This window comes from Sus scrofa, chromosome 7 (genome assembly GCF_000003025.6).
Source record: "Sus scrofa isolate TJ Tabasco breed Duroc chromosome 7, Sscrofa11.1, whole genome shotgun sequence".
In the NCBI taxonomy this organism is placed as follows: domain Eukaryota; kingdom Metazoa; phylum Chordata; class Mammalia; order Artiodactyla; family Suidae; genus Sus; species Sus scrofa.
In genome coordinates this window covers 51,539,688-51,553,934 of record NC_010449.5, presented here as the reverse complement: position 1 = coordinate 51,553,934, position 14,247 = coordinate 51,539,688, and the positions used below count along the sequence as shown (strand labels likewise).

The window sequence follows — 14,247 nt, the reverse complement described above, 5'->3', positions numbered from 1 at the left end:
AAGAGTTTCCCTAATGTTTGTCCTTGTTTCTACCTTAGGATCAACCAGAGAATGCCAAATGTGCTCCCCTAACCAATCATATAGGATACCTTGCTACTAGTTAGCCTACCTCCAGCTTCCCCACGTGGATAGCCTCCAATCAGCGCATGCCAGAAGCCTTTGTTTTTCCCCACCGTATAGCTTACTCACTTCTCTGCCTGCCTTTGAGTCTCTGCCAAAATGCAAGTAATGGTGATTGACTCCCTTACTACAATAGGTTCAGAATAAATAGCCCTTGCTTTTTTCATTTGGTTGGGCTTCATTTACTCCCACATAGTAGATGCTTAATAATTGCCAGGAGGAGAGGAAGAAAAGAAGGACATATAATTGGGAAATCTAATTAGATATTTTTTCCAAGATTTATTGAGATATAACTGTTATATCTTTGTGTAAGTTTAAGGCGAACAATGTGATTAAATATATACAATTTTAACTTGCCAATAATATCTCAATAAAGCTGTGAAAAAAAAAAGAATGAAGGAAGGAAACTCAGAATCTCTATTTTGTCCTTTTGCTTAGGGGGGACTGCTAGCTTTTTGCCATTTGACATAATTTTGGCTTTTGTTTTAGGGTGGCCACTCTAAAGTGTTAAGAAGTGCTTTTCATCATATCTATTCAATTTTTCCTTTAAAAGTAGTCCCTTGACTTTTGTAGAAATTGACAGAGTAAAGTAAAACACATGGGTTTTCTATCCCAAATTCCTATTAAATACCCATAAAGATATGCAAATAGAAAACAAATCTCTCCCAGCTTCAGGGACTCAGAATGAAATTAAACATGTGTCAGAATCTGGGAAGAGTTGGTACTAAATACAGCTCCAGTGGGGCTGGATTGAGAGCTAAGTCCTCCATGCCTTTCAGTGTAAAACAGTGCTGAGGCCTGCCTTGGCTGACCATCCCACCAATGGCCCCAAACTCATTGCTTTGCCAGCAGGACTAACAGGTCTCTCTAGAAGAGTCTTGCCCGCTGGTTTCCCAGTGGCACAGAAGTGGCTATGCCCACCAGAGACTGGGGAAGACCATTGTCTTCTGAAGAGGATGCTGGGGCCGAGATAAAGGAGACAGCTAAAATCTCTCCTTGAAACTTTTTTCCTGGCTTCATGCAAAAGCAGGACTCAAAATCCAGAATTGTGTTCTGCTTTCCTCCTTATATCCTCTACAGCAATATCCATACTCTCAAGGAGTGTTTATTCCTGGCAGGCTGGGTTGGAGCTCTTTGAATTGCCTGGAGAACTGGGATAGGGGCCTGAATAGAACAAAGGTCAGGAAACCTGCCTTCAGCCGCAGGTGTAAAAGGGAGAGGGAGACTCCTGAGGGGCCCAAGTACAATTCAGGCACCCTGGCCATTCTCTACCCTGGGACACTGTTCATTAAAGGATGGTGCACCAGGAAACAGTGGACATGGGCTTTGTGTCAAAACACCCTGCAGCATTAGAAGACACACATGACAGTGGAGACTGAGAAAAAGAGCTTTCTCTGAAATACTTCTATTGCAGTAGAATTTAAATATCAAGAGGACAGACCTTTTCCCATTCACTCTTTTATCATCACTTCTAGAACTAGATTAGACACATACTCATCACTTTATAAATGTTTTGAAAAATAAGTATAACACAACAGCCATTTACAAAGTACTTGCTTTGTATTTTTAATAAACATCATTTCCTGTTTTAAGAGTGGTCAGGCTATGTAAAGAAAAGAATGCCATGTCCAACCTACCTGAACCATGGTGTTAGGATATTGGTTCTGATTCAGTAGGTCTGGGTGGAGCCTGGGATTCTGCATTTCTAACAAGGGTCCACAGGAAGCCGGAGCTGCTGGGGTACATCACACATTGGCAACAAGAATTTTAACAGTCTAGGAGAAGGCTCCATGCAGGAAGCATTATGTCTATGCCCATCTCTCAGCACTAAGATGGACAGCTGACATCTCATGACATACAGAAAGTGCAAGTGACAGTCTAGTGTGGAAACCAATTACCCTAGTTTTAAAAAAAACAGAAAACAATGTATATTTTGATTCAAATAAAAAGGAAACGATGTTCTTGGGCAGGCTTGCTATTCAGAAACAAAAGCTTTTCATCATGCTTTGATTAAAGGTAAGGCGCTTTCTTAATCTGGATCCGTTGACGGAACAGCTGGACAAATCCTAGTTTGGAAAATTATTGCCAAATGTTGTGGAATCTCCCTTACCATGCTGGTTCCCCAGTTTGGTTGGAATTCTGTACTTGGGACAGATGGATGTTGGGGAAATTACATTGCTTTACTTAATGTTACAGACCCTGGGACTTGTGCGTGATTATTACCAAAACCACCGGTAACAAACGCTTTTCAAATTATGACTCATTCCCCTGAGCTGACTCTTCACAATGTCTGCTTAGCTGTACCGTCCTGTTCACTCCTTTTGTCATCTGACTTGCAGACGAGTGCCTGATCTCCTTTGATATACTGTACATGACATCCTAACAAACCCTTCTCTTTAATCAAAGGAATCAGACATATGCCACCGTCAGAAGTTGGGTGGGGCAAACACAGAGCAGATGTGTTCCTGCAGGTCAGATGGAATGAGTGGATTTGGAACATACACTTGGCATAATCTTTAATTTAACCCTAGGATCTAATTTTAAAATAAAACCCCACATTTTTCCCAGGGAAGAGATATTGTAGCCAGCAGCTTTTATCAGCAGCAAGAAAGCAAAAGTCCTGAGATGACTTTTCATAAATCCATTTAGAAGGATGGCATTATATGTGAAAATTCTTGGGCTCCAGAGTCTCACCCTTTTAAACATCTAAAGAAAAATGCTTTCACATTCAAATGCCAAAAGGAATATGTTTCTGTGGATTTTAAAGCAGCCTTGCAAAAAAGACAAATACACTACTGACCTATACATATTAATTTTTAAAAATCATCATGCCATAGTAGGATGGAAATAAGTATTATTTTCTCTAAAAATTCTGCAGGGTTGTTTTCTTTCAAAAAGGGAACAGGTACTCAACAAAGGGTCTGTATTGATGGACATGCTCAAGAAGTGCTGGGATGAGATGCAGATGGTGAGCCGAAAGTTGCACTAATTATCTGGAAAGGTTCCTTTTAAGCCTGAGATGTCTATGTCTGAGACACTCCAGCTATTTCCTGATTCCTTCACTCCAACTCAAGGCTGCTGTACGTGGTCAAGGAAGGGCCATATTGGATGTGGCTATCTGGGTCCATTCTACCTCCACTCCTCCCCTGCCCCCAGCCCTCCCTGGCCACAACCCACAGCCATGACCCACCTGTTCTGGATACCCAGTGCTATCTGCCAAACCTGTGCATAGCAGACTCCTATCCTGCCTTGCACTGGCTCCTCTCTCAGTTCACCTTCCTTGGTAAATGACACCTGCCCTTTCAAGTCTTTCCCTTTTGGCTAACAATAGCATTTCTGGAAAGGAACAGACCAATTAAACTGCTCTACTAGAATTCTCACTTTTACCCACAGATGGGCTCCTTCTTTTCATCATTCTCAGTTTGGGGAGACAGGGTTAGAAAATTGACTATATTCTTTGTTTATGTAGATTTGAAGCCTAGCTCTGTCACTTATCTCCAGTGAGCCTGAGACACCATCTATACCTAGTGACAAAGCTGGGAAATGCTGTCTCTAACTTGTTGCACAAGTGTTTAGTCAAGGCTCAGGAAGTTTTATTACTAAAAGGAAGAAGGAGAGAATGAATATTAGGGGGCAATTACCATTCTCTGCCAGAAAGATGAACCTAAACCTAGTCAGGAATAAAACTAATGTAAAAGCATGCTTTTCTTAGAGAAGATGTAAAGAAATAGAAAGATATTCCATGTTCCTGGATTGGGAAAATTAATGTTGTAAAAATAGCCATACTACCCAAAGCAATCTACAGATTCAATGCAATCCCTATCAAATTACTCATGACATTTTTCACAGAACTAGAACAAATAATCCAAAAATTTATATGGAACAATGAAAGATCCAGAATCACCAAAGCAATCCTGAGAAACAAAAACCAAGCAGGAGGCATAACTCTTCCAGACTTCAAGCAATATTACAAAGCCACAGTCATCAAGACAGTGTGGTACTGGTACCAAAACAGACATATAGACCAATGAAACTGAATAGAGAACCCAGAAATAAACCCTGACACCTATGGTCAATTAATCTTTGACAAAGGTGGCAAGAGCATAAAATGGGAAAAAGAAAGTCTATTCAGCAAAAATTGCTGGGAAACCTGGACAGCTGCATGCAAATCAATGAAACTAGAACACACCCTCACACCATGCACAAAAATAAGCTCAAAATGGCTTAAAGAAATATAAGACAAGACACCATCAAACTCCTAGAAGAGAACATAGGCAAAACATTCTCTGACGTCAACCTTATGAACATTTTCTCAGGTCAGTCTCCCAAAGCAACAGTAATAAGAGCAAAAATAAACCAATGGGACCTAATCAAACTGACAAGCTTTTGCACAGCAAAGGAAACAAAAAAGAAAACAAAAAGACAACTTACAGAATGGGAGAAAATAGTTTCAAATGATGCAATGGACAGGGGCTTAATCTCTAGGATATACAAGCAACTTATACAACTCAACAGCAAAAAAAGCCAGCAACCTAGGGGAAAAATGGGCAAAAGACCTGAATAGACATTTCTCCAAGGAAGATATACAGATGGCCAACAAGCACATGAAAAAATGCTCAACATCCCTGATTATTAGAGAAATGTAAATTAAAACTACCATGAGATATCACCTCACACCAGTCAGAATGGCCATCATTAGTAAGTCCACAAATAGCAAGTGCTGGAGGGGATGTGGAGAAAAGGGAACTCTCCTGCACTGTTGGTGGGAATGTAAGCTGGTACAGCCACTATGGAGAACAGTATGGAGGTACCTTAGAAATCTATACATAAAATTACCATATGACCCAGCAATCCCACTCATGGGCATATATCTGGACAAAATTTCCGTAAAAAAGACACACGCACCCGCATGTTCATTGCAGCTCTATTCACAATAGCCAAAAAACATGGAAACAACCCAAATGTCCATCGACAGATGATTAGATTAGGAAGATGTGGTGTATATATACACAATGGAATACTACTCAGCCATAAAAAAGAACAACATAATGCCATTTGCAGAGACTCTCATCCTGAGTGAAGTAAGTCAGTAAGAGAAAGGCAAATACCATATGATATCACTAATTTCTGGTATCTAATATATGGCACAAATGAAACTTTCCACAGAAAAGAAAATCATGGACTTGGAGATAGACTTGTGGTTGCCCAGGGGGAGGGGGAGGGGGAGAGGGAGGGAGTGGGAGGGATCAGGAGCTTGGGGTTAACAGATATAAACTACTGCTCTTGGAATTGGTTTACAATGAGATCCTGCTGTGTAGCACTGAGAACTATGTCTAGATACTTCTTTGCAGCACAACAATGGGAGACAAAATGATGTACACATGTGTGTGTAACTGGGTCCCTATGCTGTACAGTGGGGAAAAAAAACAACAATAAAAAAACCGTGCTTTTCAAAGATCTCTGTGGCCTTCCCTGAAGTGTAGAAGAACCCAAAGCCCAGGAGTCAGGGCCTGAAGAAAGGCCGTTTTACTCAGGGAATATGCCTGCTTTGGGCCTTCTGAATTACCTCATAATTAAAATTCTTTAGTGTTTGAACTGAGGGTGGATTTCTCTAATGAGGATTGGAAGGAAAAGACACAGCTGGAGAAGAAAAATTGAGAAGATGCCAGAGGCACCTGTCATGAAACTTTACTTGTTGTTCTGTGTACTTTGTGTTTTGTGGTGGTTAGTATTACTGTTAACCCCACCAGGGAGCTGTCATGAGGTGAAGATGGGCCCCACTGTGTGCTACAAAGGGGGCAGCTTACTGAGATTGCCTGCAGAGTGATGATCTTTTTGCCATAGGAAATTATTCATTAAATAGTGTTCACTCTGACTCTCAGATAAGCAATAACAGCAGAAGACACTGAATCATGCCTTAATAGTTTGAGGATGGATGATCACAGCAAGAAATATTTCAGGACCCTACAAAGTAAAAGCAACCCTAAATAAATGAACCCTCATAATATTTACTGAGATATCTAGCATGACACAGTACTATATTCTACTCAGCCCTAGTTATTTGTACATATGTGTTCGTTTTTTTCTCTTATTAATCCATTTGAATGAATGACAAAGTAAAAAATATATGAGTTGAACGGTTTACCAGAGAGGGAAAGAGTGCTCAGATGTATGACCTTGTTATAGGACTGGAACATACAGAACATTTCTTGGAGTCTTGGTAGAAGAAATGGAAAGAGAAACACTTGATTCAGAGGGAAAGCTTTTGCTAAGCTTACTTAGTATTATAGGGAAATTAGCTGCTAAGTATATATTGTTCTTTCCTCTCTGAGCAAAATTGAGAGAACCAGTTTCTACTACATGGAACCATTTCCAGATTGCAAAGTTACCCAAGAAAAGGAAAAAAAAATGGTTTGCTAATATGCACATGTAGATTCCAAACACTGTTAGACTCACAAAACCTGTATGAATTAGGAAGTATGCCAATGATTTAAAGAAGAAAACCCATTTAGAATAGAAGGAAGGAGGCAGAGACAGGACCATAATATTTCTGTTATTCTCAGTTCAGAAGTTTACCTACTGCTGCTGCTTCTGTCCTGCAGCAACATCATAAGATATAGTCTGTTCAGCATCTCCAAGGGACTGAAATTGCAAACAAATGAATACAAACTCTCAATGCTCAAATATTTTCTTTGTATACAAGATGACACTTGAAGCTTTGGAATAGAGTGGGAGACCCAACTATACTCATGCAAAAGCCACACACTTTTTCCAGAAGACCACGGTCAATAGTGGGAAATGCCTGCTGGCAGGAAGCTTTTAAATTACTGAGACCATTATGCACAGGAGATATGATTCGAGCAAACATCTCTTAGAGTCAAAATATGAATGGATAATGGACTCTATGAAAGGAAGGATCAATGAGGCATTGCAATTTGCAACTACAGAGAGATGGACAGATGCCTGGGGAGATAGTTGGATGTTGGGATTACATCTCACCCAGGTTTTTTATGAAAGCCTTGAATTGGTAGTAAAGAGTAGCTATAAAATATAGTAGTTATACAATATTTGAAATATTTTGTAAGATTTCACTTTAAGACACTTGTTCTCGGCCAGAGAAGCACTGGGAGGACATCTGGCACTATTTAGAGACAACTTTGTCACAACTGGAGGGAGGTTGGAGTGCTTCTGGTAGAGGCCAGAGATGCTGCTAAACTTCCTGTAATGGATAGAATCTCTTTCACTCTCCAATACAACAAAGAATTATCCAAACCAACATGTCAATAGTGTCAAGGTTGAGAAACCCTGGCATAAGAGGAAAACTGCATGAAAGATTTTAAAAAGGGGCAGTAATCCACAACTCCTTGAAATAGGATGTGTACCCTATCAGACCCTCCTAAGGAAGAGGGACAGAAGCTGTACTCATGCTACAAAACTAGCCTTCAAGACGACGCAAGGAGAAAAGACTTGGAAATTCAAGTAGTTCCTGTAGCTCGCTGAGTGAGGTAGTTTATCTTGGTCACATTTTTTTTTTTGTTGCTAGCTGGCTCTGATGAAATCAATCACTTTTGAGAGTCTTAGGCATACAGTAAAGTATAGAGAAAATTTTATGAATAAAAAATAAAGAATGTTGTTGTCCGTCTATGTGGGCAGCCACAATCTCTTGGGTCCAGGTTCAAAGGCAGATGGGGATGTGCAAAGAGCTGGGCTACTGCATTGTCTAGATTCCAAGACAAGTTGCACAGTGCCATGATGTTGGAAAGGCTCATTGTTTTTGGTGTTTGGATCAGGAGCCCAGAACGGATCTGTGACAAGCCCACATTTCTACCAACATATGCCAGGATCTGCTCAGTATCACCTCTAGCCTTTCCCTGTATCTTCTGCATATGAAAGAAACTCATCTAGGTTCACAAGTCAAAAAATAGACTAGGACTGGGAATTAAGCCGAATTTTGTCTCCAATCAAAAATATTTTAGGTTTTCAGGAGTTCCTGTCATGGCTCAGTGGTTAATAAATCCAACTTGCAACCATAAGGTTTCGGGTTCTATCCCTGGCCTTGCTCAGTGGGTTAAGGATCTGGTGTTGCCGTGAGCTATGGTGTAGGTTGCAGATGTGGCTCGAATCTGGTATTGCTGTGGCTGTGGTGTAGGCCGGTGGCTACAGCTCCGATTAGACCCCTAGCCTGGGAACCTCCATATGCCATGGGTGCAGCCCTAGAAAAGACAAAAAGACAAAAAAAAAAAAAATTTAGGTTTTCAGATGTCCACAAGTAAACTAATTTGCCTGCTTACTGTTTAAAAGTGATTCATCTTCAATTTTCTGCTTAGTTCAGAAGAAGCATATTTACATCTTTCTAAGTCTGTTTTCACATTCAATTTGAATTGGGTCTCTCTTAAAAACTTGTTATATCAACTCTCCCCTTTTCTGTAACTTCTCTTGCGTACCCTCTCCTTCCTTGGTTCTCATCCAATGCCTGGCTGATGCAGGGATATAAAGGTCCAGCCCCCTTGTCTAAATCAGGACATCTCCCAAGGGCCGTCCCAGCTCCAGAGATTTCCCTGGGGAAGAACCAAGGCCCTTGTCAAGATAGCATTAAGTTCCTTTCCTTTCTGTGCCCAATCCTGCTTCCATACCTTTTCTTCCAGAGGTATTGATCTAAGTGCAATCCCCAATAAAGGTCGTATGCTATCAATTTTGTCTCAGATTCTTCTTCCCAAGACATCTGACTGGAGAAGCATGTGTGGCCCTCAGCCTGATCTCTTATCTCCATCCAGATTTCATATTTGGACAGCTTTGACTTATCAAAGATCAAATCTTCTCTTTATTTTTTCCATGAGTTTTGAGGTGTGGGAAGGGAGTAAAAATACCTTCATTCTTGCTCTACTTAAGAAGAATACAGAGTCAAAATAATGAATGCATAAAACTTAATTTTGATATGGTAATTTCAAACTTTTTGAAAAGTTGAAAAAGCAGTACAAAGAACTTCTGTACATGCTTTATCCAGATGCACCAATTGTTTGTGAATTTGTCTTTATCAATCTCTCTGTATGCATATACTCATACACATGCCTATTTATCACTTATATGCCCACAATATTGTTCTTATTTGAACCACTTGAGAGTAAGTAGCAGATATTGGGTCCTGTGATAGACTGAATATTTGTGTCCTCCTCCCAGATTCATATATTGACTCCTAATCCCTAATGTGGTGGCATTTGGAGGTGGGGGATTAGGTCATGAGGGTAGAGGCTGCATGAATGGGATTAGTGCCCTTATGAAAGAGATCTCAGAGAGCTGCCTTGTTTCTTCTGCCATGTGAGGAGAGAACACAGTGGGAAGAAAGCCATCAATGAATCAGGGAGCCAGAGAGTCCTCACCAGACACCAGATCTGCTGGCACCTTGATCTTGGACTTGCAGCCTCCAGAACTGTGAGAAATAAAGTTCTGTTGTCTCTAAATAACCCAGTCTATAGTTTTCTGTTATAGCTGCCCAAACTGGCTAAGACAGCCCCCCTTATCCCTAAATACTTGAGTGTGTATTTCCTAAGAACTAGGAAATTCTCTTACATACTCACAGAAAAACGATCTTGGTAGGGAAGTTTTAACACTGATAAAATACTCTTTGTCGATCCTTGGTCCTCATTCAGTTTTTGTCAATTGTCCCATTATGACCTTTATAGCTATTTTTTTTCTCGTCCAGAACCCAATCCAGAATTATTCTGTGCATCCAGTTGTCATGAATCATTAGTCTCTTACATCTGGAACAGCTCTTAGGGTTTTATTTACCTTTCATGACTTGGATGTTTTTAAAGACTACAGGTCAGTTATTTTATAGCATGTTCCTTGATTTGGGTTTGTTTGGTGTCTCCTCTGATTAGAATTAGGTTTTTAATTTTGGGTAGACGTGCCCCAGGAGCGATGTTGTGTTGTTGTCTGTATATCATTTTAGGAGGGACATGATGTCCGTTTGTCCCAATATTAGTGATATTAACTTTGATCACTTGGTTAAGAAGGTGTCCACCAACTTTCTTCTCTGTAAAGGTCTGTTTTTCCCTTTGTAATTACTGGAGATACTTTGAGATTAGGTATATAAACTGTTACTCATCAAACTTTCACCCACTAATTCTAGCACCCACTGATAATTTACAAGCTATCATTCCTACATTTATTATTTCTTCTAAATGTATGAAAGTTGCCTGCATATATTTATTTATATCAACATGGACTTGTGGGTTCTTTATTTTATTCCATGGGTTAGAGTTCATCCTATGCAAAGCTCAAATTGTTTCTTTGTGATTATTTAATTTAATTCCCCAATTGTTTAAGATTTGGCCAGTGGGAGCCTTTTCAGGTCCTGTGTCTTTTAAACATACTCCCACTATTTTAAAAAACACATTCATGTTTTCTGGTGTTTCATATTTTACTTTTCCTGCCCCATCCCTGGAATCAGCTCTTTCTCCAATAAGCCATTATTCTTTTAATAAAGAATGGTATTTAAATCTAAGCACTAGGTGTGTCCATTCCTACTGGACTCATTGCTTCTAGGCCCTCCCAGCTGTCAGGGCTAGGAAATATATAAATATAAATACTTATATATGTGTTTATATTCCCTACATATGCTCACATATATACTTAGATCTATATTTATATCAATTTGTAAATTAAAAACCTCATATTATAAACCATTTTCACTGATACCTCTACTCCAATCCATACTACATAGTTTATTCTAGTCTTCCTCTTTCCATATTTTTAATTCCCTTCTCTGATTGAAAAAATTGGCTACCATTATCCTCAATGAACTTTGCTGCAGCCTGCACTACACGAAAAGTAGCTTCCGAGTCACTAACATATGCAGTAAAATGCATAGATCTTAAGTGTACAGTTTGATGAGATTTGATCAATGTATACATTTAGGTAACTATCATTATAACCAGGACTTAACTCTTTACATTAGCACAGAAATTTCCTTCATGCCCCCTTTTAGTAAATCCTATCTCAAAGGGCAACTACTATTCTGAATTCTACCACCACAGAGTAATTTCATTTATTCTTGAACTTCAGATAAATGGAATATATAGTATGTATTCTTTTGTGTTTGACTTCTTTTATGAAATGTAATATTTTTGAGATTCATCCATGAATCTCAAATTCATGTATGTTCCCTCATTTATTTATACACTTTTTTGCATGTATCGGTTGTTATATTTTTATTGCTAAAAAGTAGCTCCTTGTGTAAATATTTTACTGTCTGCTTACTTGTTCTCTTATTAACAGACATCTGGTTGTCTTTGGCTATTATGAATAGAATTGTCACAAACATTCTTGCATTCTCTTTTAGGAAAAATATTTTCAGTTTTCTTAAGTGAATACCTAGTATGCCATAGGATGGTTGTATGTTTAACTTTATAAGAAACTGCCAAACCATTTGCAAAGTAATTGTGTACCAGCAAATTAGTTCATACCAATAGTGTATGAGAGTTCCAGTTGCTCCACATTCTTTTCAATACTTGGTGTTGTAAATTGTTTTAATTGCAGCCATTCTAGTGGTTGTGAGATGGTATCTCATGATGGTTTCAGCTTGAATTTCCATGATGACAAATGATGCTGAGCATCCTTTCATGAGGTAATTGTTCATTTGTGAAATGGACTTATCTTCTTTTGTGAAATGTGATTCAAAGTCTTTTGCCCATTTTTAATTGTGCTGTTTGTCTTGTCATGTAGGTTTAAAGGAGCTCCTTATATATTATAAATACATGTCTTTCTTCAGATATATGTATTGTGATTTTTTTTCTCCTAGCAAGTGGTTCTTCTTTTCATTTTCTCAATACTGTCTTTGGATAAGCAGGATATTTTGATTTTGATGCCATCCAGTTTATAGAAATTTTCTTTGTTTTTTTGTGTGTGTGTCTTTTAAAGGAAATCTTTGCCTATTCTGTTTTTTATTCTAGAAATTTTGTCATCTTAGCTTTTATGTTTAAATTAATAATCCATCTCAAATTTTTGTGTGTTTTCCTATTTTTGTGATCGGAGTCAAGGTTCATTTTTTCCCTACATGTTTGTCTAATTGGTTCAGCTCCACTTATTGAAAACCTTTCTTTTCCTCCATTGAACTGCCTTGGTGCCTTAGTTGAAAATCAATTGTCTTTATATGTGTGGACCTATTTCTGGATGCTGTTCTCTGCCATTAACCTATTTATCTGCTCCTATATTAATACCACATTCTCCTGATTACTGTAGCTTTATAGTACACTTTGAAATCAAGTAGTGTGTGTCCTTAAGCTTTGTTCTTTTTCAAGATTCCTTTGACTACTCTAGGTCCTTTGCATTGCCATCTATAATTTATAATTAACTCATCTATTTCAACAAAAAATGTCTTTTGGGAATTTGATTGGAATTAATCTACAGGTTAATTTTGAGGAGAAATAAACCCTTAACAATAATGTGTCTTCCGGAGTATGAACTTTGTGTGGGCTTTGATTTAGACTTTGACCCTTTGAATTTCTCTCACAATGCATGCGTGCATATATGTGTGTATGTATGTGTATATGTGTTGGATAGCTCTACTCAATAGACATTTCTTTCCTCTTCTTCTATTGATCTGAAAACTATAACTCCAACTTCTAGCACCTGCTTTCCTGCTCAGACATAGGGATATTGTGTAGATAAACTGATTTTGGAAAAAATTAGAAATAAGAATGAATAAGAGAGAAGCATGGATTCCTCTGTACGTGTAGGGAGCATAGGTCATGGCTCTCCTGTATCAATGGTTCAGTGTGACTTGTGGCACACTGGTGGGAAAGGGGGTTAAAAATGAGGGGGGAGTGTCTAGAGCTAAGATTAGGAAATTCTGAGGGAGAGATAAATTGTATAAGTTCTGGCTGAGGTGACTGGTTATTTAAAGAAGCTGATAGAAAAAGTGACTCCCTTAGGTAGATACATCCCATGTAAACACATCTTCCCCAAAGGATCATATGTCCCATTCAGGGCGAGGCTGAGTGTTTGGATCTGAAAGATAAATAGACTTCTACTTCTCAGGTCTGGTCACACGTATGATTGTTTCAGTGCGGCAGAAAATATCACAGCTATAACATGATATCGAAATACTATCTGTTGGGCACTCATTCTGTGCCAGGCCCAATACTGCCATTTTACATGTATTTCCTTTTCACAACAATCCTTTGGGATAGATAGCATTAGCTATAGTTTATAGATGAAGAAACTAAGGATTTGAAGGGTGACACACACCAGGTCTACATGGTTAGCAAATGGAAGAGACCTTGCTCTAACTCCCATATGTCCTGGTCTTTCTGCATTGCACTGATCTATATTCACTTTAAATCTCACAGCCTTAGTGCCCCTGAGACCACATGATCCTGGGGGAAGCCCTGCTGATATCTAATTTACCTTCTTGGCAACATCTCTTCTCCATAAATTTAGACCAAGGCCAGGGTAAGCTTCTTTGTCAGATTCTGTCTCCACTGTGCCTTAATTAGCCCAATGGAGATGGAACACCATGGCCATCAGGCATGGAAATTAGACTTGGGAAATCCCTGGTGGTGTTTAGGCCATTATTACTCAGTCTGGGCTTGCTTCTGGGCTTTTAAGTGCATTAGAGCACTCTGCATTGACTTGACTGGCTGTTGCGTGCTGGCTGACTTGTCAAATTACCTCTCATTTGTACAGCTCACCTGATGTTGTTGAAGCACTTTCCTGGCATTGGGAGCTGCTGGTTCATCCTGAGGGATCTGGGGACTGGGCCTCGTTTCACAGATGGGGAAGCTGAGACCTGGCTGTATTCAGTAAGTGTATTTGGTCTCCTTCAAATGCTTAATGTTTGCAACTGGACTGAATTTTTTTTAAAACGTGGCTGGATCTAAAGTTTCAATGTGGCAGTTTAATGAGCCTCAGAGTGAGGCTATGTTTGGGGTATCAACGTGAAGCAGAGAAGGGGCTGATTCATTATCGCCTATGGTCCCTGTAGGTCACCCAAAGGAACACCTTAGATTTTGGTGTTGACAGTCATTGTCTCAGTTATCTGGATTCATAGCCTGGTGGTCTAAAGTTACATAGCTGTCCATGTCCTCCAATGGGAAGTGGTTTACCCGAGGTTCCCCAAGGGTGACA

The 14,247-nt window shown here is 39.3% G+C and overlaps 1 long non-coding RNA gene across 1 annotated transcript in view; it reads left to right on the top strand.

Annotated features, from left to right (window-relative positions):
* LOC106504434 overlaps positions 1–13,929 on the top strand; it is a 191,916-nt gene extending 177,987 nt beyond the window's left edge. The window contains exon 4 of the long non-coding RNA XR_002345777.1: positions 13,807–13,929. This is a non-coding gene — a long non-coding RNA (uncharacterized LOC106504434). The remainder of the gene's footprint in view (positions 1–13,806) is intronic.